Genomic DNA, 12948 nt, shown 5'->3' on the forward strand with positions numbered 1-12948 from the left:
TGGAATCTGGGATCTGAAAAAACATCTTGAGCAATTCTTAAACAAAAGCCGAGTGAATCTAACAACAGAAATTCCATCTATAGGAACGACAGGGATGCAAGTTGTCAGTATCCCGTGTTGCACGACTTTTGGTTACAATGAAGTGGATCAAAGTGCAGCCTAATTAATGTTTGATTATAACTCTATTTCTGTCCAGAATTCTTGTTGACCCTGTGAGGACAGATTCAGTTCAGATGTCCCTTTGCTGCTTTTGATATTTTAACCAATAAAATGAGTAAATTATATTTCTCAGTATAATTCGATATATTGTACTATAGTTATGTAAGATATTACTGGTGGGGAAAATTGTGTGAAGGGTACATGGGACTGCTCTCTACTATTTTGCAATTTCCTGTGAATCTATAATCGTTTCAAAATAAAATGTTTATTTAAAAAGAAACTTCAGTTTTTATATTCCCACTGTTTGTCAGCCCCCAGTCTGCCTTTGGTCTTGGCATGACGTCCAGGATGGTTTCAGAAGAGCCAGATTTTTCTGGCATTCTCAAATATTAAGAATATAGCTACAATGCTTCACTTCTCCTAACCTACAATGAATCCATTTTCCCCAAGTCATCATAATCTCATTTGGGAGCCCTGTATGTTTCTGACTCCTGCCTCCTCTTGGGATATTGTATTCTAAGTGCATTATCTACCCTGTGAAGTAGAACTATAAACTTATTTTGCTTATTTGTTTATTCTAAGCCTAATCACCTTCACCTTCAAGTTTAAGGAGGATCCTGAATTCAATTACTATAGGACTTGCCTTCTGCTGCTGCTTTGTTTTTGGGCCAAGTCTGCATTCCTTAATCCCATGATGTGCTTCTGGTGATGCCAGACTTGGCCCTGCAGTTGGCAGGGAGTATATAATGCTCCCTGCCCTGAGCACTGAAAGAGCCATTCCAAGGCTTGATTCATTTAATCACCCTCATTCCCTCCCTACAACCCAGGAACAACCTAGGAGCTCAGAACTCTCACTTTTCTGCCCAAATATCTGGAAGGGAAAGACATAGGCTTCTTCCTGTTTCATCATACTTTGGCCCCGTGCATCACCATCTATGCCCACCCCCATCTTTTGAATCCTCATCTTGTGGGGCTCCAGGAAGGTAGACAATCAGCCTTTCAGACAGACTAGACTTACCTGGACAGAGCACCTCATTCTGTGGGGAGGACAGTGAGACCCCACAGTGATTTAGGGCAGAAATGGTCTGCAACCAAGCATGCAACTTCATGCTGTCTCTCTTGGAGTACAAGTTCCAGAAGTTTATTTCCAGTGGACAGTTCTGGTTTGTTAACTGGGAGAGTTTGGTGACAGCAGGACGTGGGACTCCTGAGCTTCCCTGGCAAAAACTTAGAATGCCTCACTCTCTATTTCTCATGGTGCCAATTTTTCAGGAGGGGTTGAGGGGTAGGAGAAGCTCAAGAAAAAGGAGATGTCCTTGGCCTTTTGGGAGCTGCTTTGTCTTTCGATACTCTGGCATTTTGAATCACCGGGTTTATACTCTGAAGGATTACTCCTGCCAGGGGCAGGAAGACTGAGCTGCTGAGAGTGTGGACAGTTGGTGTGACACTGAGGAGTATTGTGGGCACACTAGAAACATCCCTTGATGGGTTAAACACACTCCCAGCACACACACACGCACTCTCTCTCACACACACTCACACTCACACTCACCTGATGGGCCTGAGCATGCTTCTCTCTGCCATCTAGCCTGGCGAGTGGCTGAGGACACAAAGGGTAAGGCCCATCTGACCTTGTTTGAGCCCTGACCCTGCCACTTCCTGGCCATGTAACTTTGGGAAAGTCTTGTAAACACTCTTTACTTCCATTTCTTTATGTTTAAATAGGCGTAATGAATAGCATGCATCTACCTGATAGGGTTGTCATGAGTATTAGAAGAGAATATATATAAAGTACCTAATCTGGTCCCTGGCACTTAGCGAGGCCTCGATAAATGTAAGTGATTTTGACAATGCTGATCATGATGATAGTGAGTACGAATGTTTTGAAATCATTCTGTATTTGCGTCCCTCATGTTTCAGCTCAGACACCACTTCTTCTAGGAAACCCTGCCAGACTCCACAGGGATAGATCAAGAGCCCTTCTTTTGGATCCCCTACCACCCTATATTGTCTACCCTAACATTTTCACATTGCACCGTTTTGCTAATTAGACTGAGTTGAGAGCTGCATCCTTGTTTATCTATTGCCAAGGTTTCAAACAATGCCTGACAAATAGTATGTGCTCAAGAGATATGTGTTGAATGGGTAAAGAGATGAATGAGTGAATGAAAAGATGATATGTAAATGTGGGACTCAAGAATCCCTCTCCTGGCTGGGCATGGTGGCTCACACCTGTAATGCCAGCACTTTGGGAGGTTAAGGCAGGTGGAGACTAGCCTGGGCAATGTGGTGAAACCCCATCTCTACCAAAATACAAAAATCAGCCAGGCATGATGGTGCACACTTGTGGTCCCAGCTACTTGGGAGGCTGAGGTTGAGGATCGCTTGAGCCCAGGAGGTGAAGGTTGTATTGAGCCAATATCACACCACTGCACTCCAGCCTGGGCAACAGAGTGAAACTATCTCAAAAACGAAAACCAAAATGCCCTCTCCTGGCTGGGCAGGGTTGCTCATGTCTGCAATCCCAGCACTTCGGAAGGCTGAGGCAGGAGGATCAATTGAGGCCAGGAGCTGAGACCAGCCTGGGCAACATAGTGAGACTCCATTTCTACACAACAACAGCAACAAAAAAGAGAAAACAAACCTCTTTATACTGGCACTAATCCTGCTTTCGGGCCTTGGCTCATGCATTTCTATCTGTGGGAATGTCTGTCTGTGTCTCCCCATTTTTCTATAATATTCACATTCTTCAAGGCCCATGTGGAGTCCCTGCCTCCTCTCTGAAGCCTTCCCTGACTACTTCAACTCCCTGTGAACCTTGAGGGCCAGGACTTTACAGTGTTCTGCTCCATATCCCCAGAGTGCTTGTAAACCCAAGGGACTCCATACATGTTTATAGGTTGATAGTCAGAGCAGGCCAGCAGAGCCACAGGCAGGACCTCAGGGTGGGACCCACGGTGGTGCCTCTCCCCACCTCTTAGCTAGGTAACCTTGGGCAAGTTCCTTGCATTCTCTGATTCATTTTCTTCAACTGTCCTAAAAATGAAAAGTGCCTGGTTCAGAGGGGTGATATGAGAAGGTACGTGTGGAGCCCCTGACCCGCAGTCATGTTGGCTGTTATCATTACCCTTCCTTCTGCCACAACCACTCCTGTACGCTACCTCCTGAATTCATTATGTTGCCAGGCACTTTCCAGCATCTTACCCTGATCCTTCTTCTTCTTCTTCTTTTTTTTTTTTTTTTTTTTTTTTACCAAGACAGAGTTTCACTCTGTCACCCAGGCTGGCGTGCAGTGACACAATCTGGGCTCACTGCAACCTCTGCCTTCTGGATTCAAACAATTCTCCTGCCTCAGCCTCCCGAGTGGCTGGGACTACAGGCGCACAGCACCACACCTGGCTAATTTTTGTATTTTTAGTAGAGAGTAGGTTTCACCAGGTTGGCCAGGCTGGTCTTGAACTCCTGAACTCAGGTAATCTACCTGCCTCGGTCTCCCAAAGTGCTGGGATTATAGGCATGAGCCACTGTGCCTGGACACCCTGATCCTTATTCTAATCCTGTAAGCAAGGCATTGCTCGCCTTGTTTTACATAGGAAGAAACTAAGATTCAGACATGTTGGGTAACATTTTAAAAGTCACACAGCTAGGAAATGGCCGTGCCAAGAGTCAATGCCAGGTCCATCTGATAACAAATCCATACATGTTACAATATGATTCTGGGAAGAGTACAGTGGTCCAGCTCCTTCTCTGCAGTGTTGTTCTCTGATGTTGCAAGTCATTTAATCTTTCCCTATGTTCTTGTAATGAGATGGTTCAGACAGGTGGTTTTTGATACCACTCTTGACCATTGTGTCATGATTTTCTACTCAACTGTGAACTCCTCAAGGGCAGAGACTAAATATCAGTCAAGGTTACCTCCCTAGCATCTATCATTCTCCTTATACGGAGTGAACCCGTATGTGGTTGTTGAATGGATATTAGACTAACAGAGGTTGTGGTAGATGGATAGGAGAGGGGTGGGGGACTTATTGCATGCAAACAAATTGACATTGAGGTGTAGGACACAAGTCTAGCAAGGGCTGGTTTTTCCCAGGCACTTTAGATTTTTACTTATTCCCTTATCTTGCAGGGCAGTTGCACTCACACCTCACCCTGGTCCAAGCTTAGGAGGCAAGTTCCTGGCTGTATTAGACCAATGTTAGATAAGTGAGTGTATATTAGATAAGTGAGCTGCACTCTGGTCCATTTCTCTGGTTAAGTGTGAAGGGTTGTAATGAAGGGAGACAGGTGACACCAAGTGCAGTTGCCATCGGCAGAGGGATGCCCGGGCTGGGACAAGAGGAAAGAGAAGAGGGGGTTCTATCATCCATCTGTGTCTGAGATAAAGAAGGCAGACAGGAGAGTTGCTTAGGCTGGCAGTGCTAAGGAGAGGGATTTCTGAATGGCTCTAGGTGAGCTTGTGGTTTGGGTGGCTATGGAGAGAGAGTAGTCTTGACCTTGAGCTGTGGCTGGAGCTGGTTATCTGTGGTGAGCAAATAGGATTCAGCAACTGAGTGGCCACGGCCCACCCTGCTTTCATGATTTGAAATAGCTGTCTCCTATTCTGTAGCCAGGAAACTCAGTCTTCTATACTCTACTCGAAGTGTTGCCTCCTCCATGACGCATTCCTGGAGGCCCTGGGAGAGACCGCCACTCTCCTCTGTGTTCCTCCAGCATGATTAATGGGAGGCTGTGCTTGACATTTCTCACTGCAGAGACCTTTTGGAGCTCTCAGCACCTGATCAAACACATCTTGTGTTCAAGGCCCACCATGGAAGTGAAATATAGAAGAGTGACTGTTGGAAATGGCCAGCTTCTCCCCAAGAGTCCATGGCCATGTCAGCAGGAGTCCTTGGGGTCATTCCTAGCTCTTCCCTGGGTGGTTCCCTCACACTCCACACTCAGCACCCTCATGCCTGCCTGCTACCTTCTTCAGGGGCAATGCTGTTGTCCCCCTTTTCTTTCCAGAATCGCTCAGTTCGCTCCCTGTGTATTTATTGATCACCGGCTTACTGTGGACCGGCCCAAGAGTGACGAGAAAGGGAACACCAAAGTGCCCTGAGGTATCATGGTGTAGAAGACATGACTCATACACCATTCCCCACAAGGGAACAGCACCGTGCCATCAAGCACTGATCTGGCCATCAGGTGCTGACTGTGGTGTGGACCATGGGGGCTGTGTCTGAGCAGGGTGATGGTTGGGCTGTCCCCTGAATGGGATGGAGCCCCAGAGTGACCATCACTGCCTTCCTTCCGCCAGACATCATCATTGGCCCTTCTCCCCTTGGCACCAGGGAGAAGCTGGTGAGGTAGCCACATGGGCTCAAGAGCAGTTTCCAGGTATGCCTGGCTAGGAGGCAGCAAAGTTTGAACCTGTGCCCCTTTCTCTGGAGGGATCCTGGGAGCTTCCCACCTGGCGGTCCCATGCAGTTGGCTTTGGTTTCCCCACTAGCTTCCTTAAATATGTCTCCCACCCTCTCAGGGCCCCAAGAGAATCACTTTAGAAGATATGTCACCAGAGGACCTCGGCTCTCCAGCCTTGGAGACAGAGGACCTGACACAGCAGACAGGCTGGGAGGGCCAAGGTGGAGGGGAGACATTGTTCCTCTGGCTACTTTTTTTTTTGGTTTGTGGCTGTTTGACAACAGCAGTAAAAACAGCTTATAAATTAGGTGCCTGGCTGTAAACTGCAGCACCAGCCATGGTTCAGGGAGCAGAAGTGCTCCCCGCCCTCCAGCTCCCTGCACGCTCTTCAGACCCGTCAGGGCCTCATCCTCTCCAGCACCCTCAGGCCTCGGTCCTGAGACTTAGACACAGATAGGGGCAGGGGTAGGAGGGCCCATGTCTCTCCACTCCCAAGTGCTTTCTCTGATCACAGAAGGACCAGAGAGCTGCTGTAGGCTCCTCAGAGGCTCTTCAAACAGAGAGATGTTTATATCGTTTCAGGGCGATCCAAATTACAAGCAGGGAACTGGAGCCTAGGGAAAATAAACCAAGGGATACAAGGTAGGGATTTTTTGTAAAAGCTTGGTTTAAATCAACCTCCAGAAGACCTCAAATGAGGCCAGTGGGGAGGAGGAAGTACCAGAAGAAGAAGGCTGGCAGGTCTGGCTCTCCAGAGTCCAGCATGAACCAATGCCCAGTTCCTTTCTGCCCTGGGCTCAGTTTCCCTCTGTGTACAGTGGCCTCTTCTCTCCCAGCTTGTTCAGGAGGACGGTTAATCTAATGGAGAAGGAGCCCTGCAGAACTCAGGATGGAGTCCTGGTGCACCTTCGAGGCGCTGCCAGGGCAGGCCAGATCTTCTGGCAGCCATCGATTGCATCGGTGGCCACAGGAGGAGGCTGGCCTGAGGCCTATATGGAGGCACTTGTTCTACCCCTTGGCAGAGACAGTCTGTCTGGTCTCCTGCCACTTCACCTTTCTGCTCCAGGCCCCACAGGTGCCTCAGACCCTGGGTCAGAGCCCATGGGGTCCAAGGCATCCATTCAATAGTGCTCCATACCAGACTATGCAAGAGACCTTGAGGCATAGGTACCAGCTAGAGCTTGCCCTTAGAGTTCAGTTCCTGAACACAGAACACAGCTGCTTTGACTCAGCACCCCCGGTTCTGTTTCTCCACTCATCCGTCCGCCCCCTGGCATGGCTGTATAAAGCTTCTACAGCTGGGTTATTACTCTGCATTTGTTTGTGTGTTTTCTTTGACGGTGTTAAGTCATTTTGCATGTGCATCCTGCCCACATGAGGACAGCTTGGAGAGCAGGAACTGAAACTGCTCCCTCTTATAGATCTGGGATGTGCTCTGGGAGCAGGCCTGGTCACAAGGATGCCAATAGACAGGGAGAGGACACTGGGGCGCACAGGGAGAGGGCACCCAGGCTGTGTGTGTGTGTGCATGCATGCATGCAAATAAATTGACATTGAGGGCTAGGGCACAAGTCTAGTGGGGGCTGTTTTTTTCCAAGCATTTTAGTTTTTTACTTATTCCCTTATCCTGCAGGGCAGCTGCACTCACATCTGACCCTAGTCCAGACTTAGGAGGTCTTAGAGGGGCAAGTTCCAGGCTGCATTAGACCAATGTTAGACCTGTTGCATATTAGATGAATGAGCTGCAAAGCAATGTACCATTTCTCTTTGATATAGATGACATTTCTCACCTACTGGAACTGTCTAGGTAGTACTTTGTCAAATCTAAGGAGCTGTGTGACTTTAGGCAAGTCACTTAACCTCTCTGAGTTCAGAACTTTTATCTTGGAATTTAGGAAAGGAATCCCTGTGAAATTGTTATGAGGATCAAATGAGGTAATAGATAAGAAACAGCTCTGAAAAGTCAAAGTGCTCTAGAATGACTAAGATTCTATACCAACCATTAAGATTAGCAGAGACGGACCATGGTGAACACTAGCAGGAAGCTAAGAACTCCATAAGGCCTTACATAGGCTATGCTTTCTTTCACCACTCGTGCTGGCCTGCCCATTCTTCTCTAGTGCTTTTTCTCTGTGTAGTGTGTGTATGCTTCATTTTACACACGTGCGCGCGCACACACACACACACACACAGTTGTCCAGATCCAGCTGTACCTACATAGATTCCCCCAAACACAGATATGTAAAATATATGCATAACTACACCTTTTCACACTGATAAAAAACACCCACGAACATGCACACACAGATAAACGAAGACTTCCCCAGTCACATTTATGCCAGTGAGGGCAAGTACGTATGTGCAGTACACACACACAGCCCCAGCAGCGGATGATTGATGGCTGACCACCACCCACCCCCTGCTGCCTGCGGCACCCAGGGACCTATATTTTTCTACAGTGTGGGGTCCTGGAGCATGAGTGAAGGCTCTTGGGGTGACAGCCCCATTTATTACCGCCCTCAGCCTGCACCTGGACCCAGGAGACGTTCAGGTGACTGAATGTCAATTTGCATGCATTTGAAGGAGTTTCTTGGGTCAAGAGTTTCCTTTGGGGCACCAGGCTGACATCCTGGGGCACCCTTTGGCTAGCCTATTCCTAGTATAGCTGTCTGCAGTAGAGGGGCTACTTGGTGGGTAACTGCTCCTCCAAGGGAGGGTCCTGAGCTCCAGGAAATGTGTTTATGGACCTTTAGGAGCAGCCTCCATCTCACTGGGTGGGTTTACAACATAAGAAGGAGTTCCATATTAGCAGAATGAGAGTTAAAAGATTGTCCTCATTTCTGAACTTTGGTTTCAGTTCTGAAAATTCTTCTAAACCAACCTGTTCAGCTCCAGATGTTCAGGCCCACCTCTGTCCTCCCAGCCCCAAGCACATAGGCCATCAAGCACACAGGCCTGGGACATGTGTTCCAGGCACTCTGGGACTCCCCAGGAGCAGGGACCCAGCCCCCCTCCCACCATGGTGATGAGTACACAATTCAGTTGTGGGGCAGGGGCGTGATGACTCAATTTTGGCTTTGGACAAATTACAAACGGCAGAATACCTAGGGTTTCCATGAGGCTTGACCCCAAGATGAAGCAAACTTAAGAAAGTTCCACTTTCCTCTTGGGTTTGGAATCAAAATTGGCTGTGGGGTACATAAGAGGGGACTGGGGTGTGACCGCTGTCTCCTTCCCTGACTTCTTGCCTCCTGCTACCTGACAGAGGCCGTGTTGGCTGGGGTGTGGGCTGTGAGTGCAGGGAGGGGTGCGTGGTTGAGTGGTAATGGTTCTCAGGATCTCTGCTCTGGTTCTACTGTGGCAGGAAGGGAAAGGCCTAACGCCAAAACGTTCCTCCCTGCTGTCCCCAGTGCAGTATTTTTCCACCTACTCCTCTGGCTTCAGTATCGATTTAAATAGAGAGAAGGCAGGTGGGGATAGAGGAGAGAGACCAAGGGAACTAGAGACAGACGACAGTGGAGAGGGGAAGAGGAAGAGGAAAGAGGACAGGGTGGGCGGGGAGAGAGGCGAGGCGAATAGAAAAGAAAACGAGAGCTGAAAGAAGATAAGCAGAGGAAGTGGGGGCATGAAAATGAAAAGGGAGAGAGATAAGAAGAGGAGGGTGGGGGAAGCTCAGCTTTGCGGGTGCTTGGCAGAGACTCCTCCTCCAGCCAACTGAGGAATCTGCCTTCCTAAAATCCATCTGGAGCCCAGCACACCCCAACCTGGGGAGAAGGAAGCAGGGCTGTACCTTGCCTGGCGGCATGGTCCTGGTGGTGAGCTCCTGGGCTCCATGGGGATGTGTGAGCATGGCTGTGCCACCCTCTGTGCCCACCTGATGGGAGACCTCTCCCCTGACCCCAGGGCCCCAACCATGCCTCATGCACAAACCACGTGCCTACCATTATATTCCTTTCTGCAGCAAAAGACACTTGGCATGGGAAGCGTTCCTGTCTGCTCCAAGGGAGAGGTGACCTCTGAAAGGAATCACCCACTCTTGCCCCTGGCAGTGCCCAGCCAGGAGAGGTACAAGCTCTCTGGGGGTGAGCCCCACACCTGGGGCTCTGTTTGTTCCTTTCTGTCCTGGGGCTTTGGCTTAGGAAAAGACTCACACACAGTGGAGTTTATGGGCACAGTTGGATGTGTCTGTGTTGCCATGACAACAGTGAGGGCTGCCCCTGTTTTCTCCTCCATCCCATACTCTGCTCCTTTCACAGGCTAAAACCTCTGTCTCTCTCCCCCATCCAAGCACTAACCAGGCCCAGGCCTGCTTAGCTTCCCAGATCAGAGGAGGTCAGGTGTGTTCAGGGTGGTATGGCTCTAGTGTCTCTCTCTCTCTCTCTCCCTCTCCCCCTTCAATTCCCAATTCCTTCCTGTCCCCACTGCACTATTGCTAATTTCCACAGGACTTAACCCCCCCCCACGCCAACCCCCCATCCCTGTTTCTCTCTCTGGAAGGAGTAAATCTATGCAGGTTTATCTTCTAAGACTGCAGGTTCCCAAGAGCTGGTCCCCACCATTGTGGGTGGGCGAGCATCCTATGCTGTAACTGGGAGCAGAGGGGTAAGGGCCCCGGGCTAGGTGTGTGAGACTGGTGGGGCCTGGGGTTTCCAGCATCATCCAAGAAATTGCACTCTTCTTCCTCAGGGTATTCCTTCAGCAAACCCCATCCTTGTCCCTAGGCATCTGCAAGGACAAGCCTCTTCTACCCCAAAACTTGTTGCACTCTTTCTTCCAATTCCTCGTCAAGATTCATCTCCCACAGTGAGCTTTCCCTGTTTAACTCCACCTGACCTCAAACACTAGGACTCCTCCCAGCTTCTAAGTGCACTCTGGAGTATTGATCTGCACTTGCTTCTGTGGTATGTGCCCCAGTCTACATTCTGCGCTGCGTTTATATGTCCAGCCTCCTCGGCAATCCAGGGCAGTAGTTTTGTCAGTCAAGCACAACTTGCTGTGCTCCCCTCCAAATCCCCTCCCCAGTACCAGACCTCTGTCCCATGGCAAATCCATTCTGTGTAGATCAGCAGGGCCAGCCTGGTCTCCTTTCTTCCACTCAGTCCCACCTGCCCACAGGGATGGGTACCTGGCCCATGTAAGGCCAAACAGTGCCTTCCCTGAGATTCAGTGTTAGGATATAAGCTCTGTCTCTGGTCTGTGAACTGCAGGACAATTTAGGCTTGGACTTTCATGGGCCACATTTCTTATTGCATGAAAAGAAACCAATACATGGCAGGAAACAATGTCGTGACTAATACATTATGTTTACCCATCACTCTGGGAATCCGCTGAGGGCAAGGGCTGTGTCACCCCTCTCAGACTGGAACTCTTTAAGGGCAAGAACAGGGTTTCCCCCATTCACTTAGGAGCTCCCCTAGGCAGGAGTGACTCTAAAGCAGATTAGATGCTAAAGTCCTGGTAGTGTAATTGGTAAAATATCATGCATTTAAAGCTCCTCACTGAAGGCTTAATTCCTTATTCAGATACCTTTATAAAAATTCCGCCTGATTATAAGCTCTACCTGGGTAGTATCTATCTCATTTGCCATTCCAGGCACTGAGTCTAAAAAGAAAGACAAGGCCATCTTTGCCTTGGGGAATTTGCAGTCCTGGAGCAGAAGGTATATGTGCTATGATGGAAATACATAGAGGGTCCAGTGGGCACATGGGGAGAAATGGAAACACTGTCTCAGGACAGGTCTGGAAAATCTTCCGAGAAAAGATCTCAAGCCAAGTCCTGAAAGAGGTACAGGTGTTTGTCATCTGGGCAGAGTGGAGAATGGCATTCCAGACCGAGGGGACCGCCTGAGCAGAGGTGTGAGGTGCTTGGGAAGGAGAAGTAGGTGCCAGATGCTGGGGGAGGGTGAGGCTGAATCACCTCCAGGTGTTAAGGGGCATCTTCCCATTCACTCCTCTCCCAGACCCTCCCTTGAAGCAGTCTTTAGTGGAACCACCTTCTGCTGTTTGGAATCTACAGTCCTCAGGGCAGACTAAAGATCCTGGGCCATGCAATATGCTTCAAATGACCTCCTTCCTTAGCCTTCATCTTCGGGCCACCATGAGTCAGAATTCTCCGTTGCAAGTCCCACTGACCAACTCTCTCTGTTAGAGGCACAAATAAAATATGAAATTTACAGAAACATAAACAGAGTGATATATTTCATCAGCTGAGGGTACAAAGAAGGTCACAGATCTTTGAATACTTAAATCAGTCCTTTAAGCAACCACCTTTCCAACTGAGCAGAAAATCTAGTATCTCTTAGTACTCCCTCTTCCTCCCCAGCGCTTGCCCTTGGCAGTGGATGGAAAAGCCTAGGGCTTATGTAGTGCGAAGGGCCAGTAAAAAGATTACCAGAGAGCCGGCCCAATCCCTGCTTCTATCGCTGCCTCCTGAATGATGGCTCTGCATTGGTCTCACACAGTCCAGAGGGGCTTTCCCATGGCAGCCTTTATGCCCTTGCCGATCAGACACCCGCACAGACCCGCTCAGGGCTGTGCCACTTCTGGGATTTCTGATACAGTGCAAATGAGCTTTTACTCACCTGCTTTGCTACTCTCCCCACAGGTCACCAGCTAAGTAGCTGAGTCTGAGAGAGTTTCTAGCCACTGCCACACTAGTCACACTCTGTGCCACACTCTGTGCCAGAACCGGCCACTTTGCCATCAAAGTAATGCAGGCTTCAGTATGAAGGCAGATGATTGGGCTACACTAGTGCTTCCCAAATTTCACGGTGTGTTAGAATCACCCGGAGAGCTTCTTCAAGCATGGATCCGGGGCCCACACACTCAGACATTCTGATTCATTAGGGTCTCGAATGGGGCCTAATAATCTGCATTTCTCACAACTCCCACAGGATGCCGATGATGCTGCTGGTCCACGGGCCACACTTTGCTTAGCCCTGTCTGCAGTTGCCCTCAGGATGAATTCTCCCTTCAGGCATTCTCACCGGTGATGTCTAAGGTCATTACCATCTCAGTCCATCAGGACCTACTGAATTAGAGTAAATAAGAGATCAGTGTCCTGATCCTTTTCCTTTCAAGGGGCTCTGCTCCCGACTACCTTTGACTTCTCTATTCCAATAGTTCTCACAGTGGGGTCCCCAGACCAGCAGTATTAGTATCACCTGGGAACTTGTTATTTAATAGAAATCCCAATTCTCAGGCTCCAGCACAAACCTCCTGTCCTGTGCACTTTTGTGTGGGAAAGTGTCAGAGTGGCCTGGAGGCAGGATGGGCAGGAGTGAGGAGAGAGCTACTCTTCGCTGGGTTTTCCACGAGAAAGGCAAAGCAGGGCAGAGTGAACATTTTAAAATTGGCTAGTTTGGACAATGTCAATAGGCTTTAAACT

This window comes from Macaca mulatta, chromosome 1, assembly GCF_049350105.2.
Source record: "Macaca mulatta isolate MMU2019108-1 chromosome 1, T2T-MMU8v2.0, whole genome shotgun sequence".
NCBI classification, from domain to species: Eukaryota; Metazoa; Chordata; class Mammalia; order Primates; family Cercopithecidae; genus Macaca; species Macaca mulatta.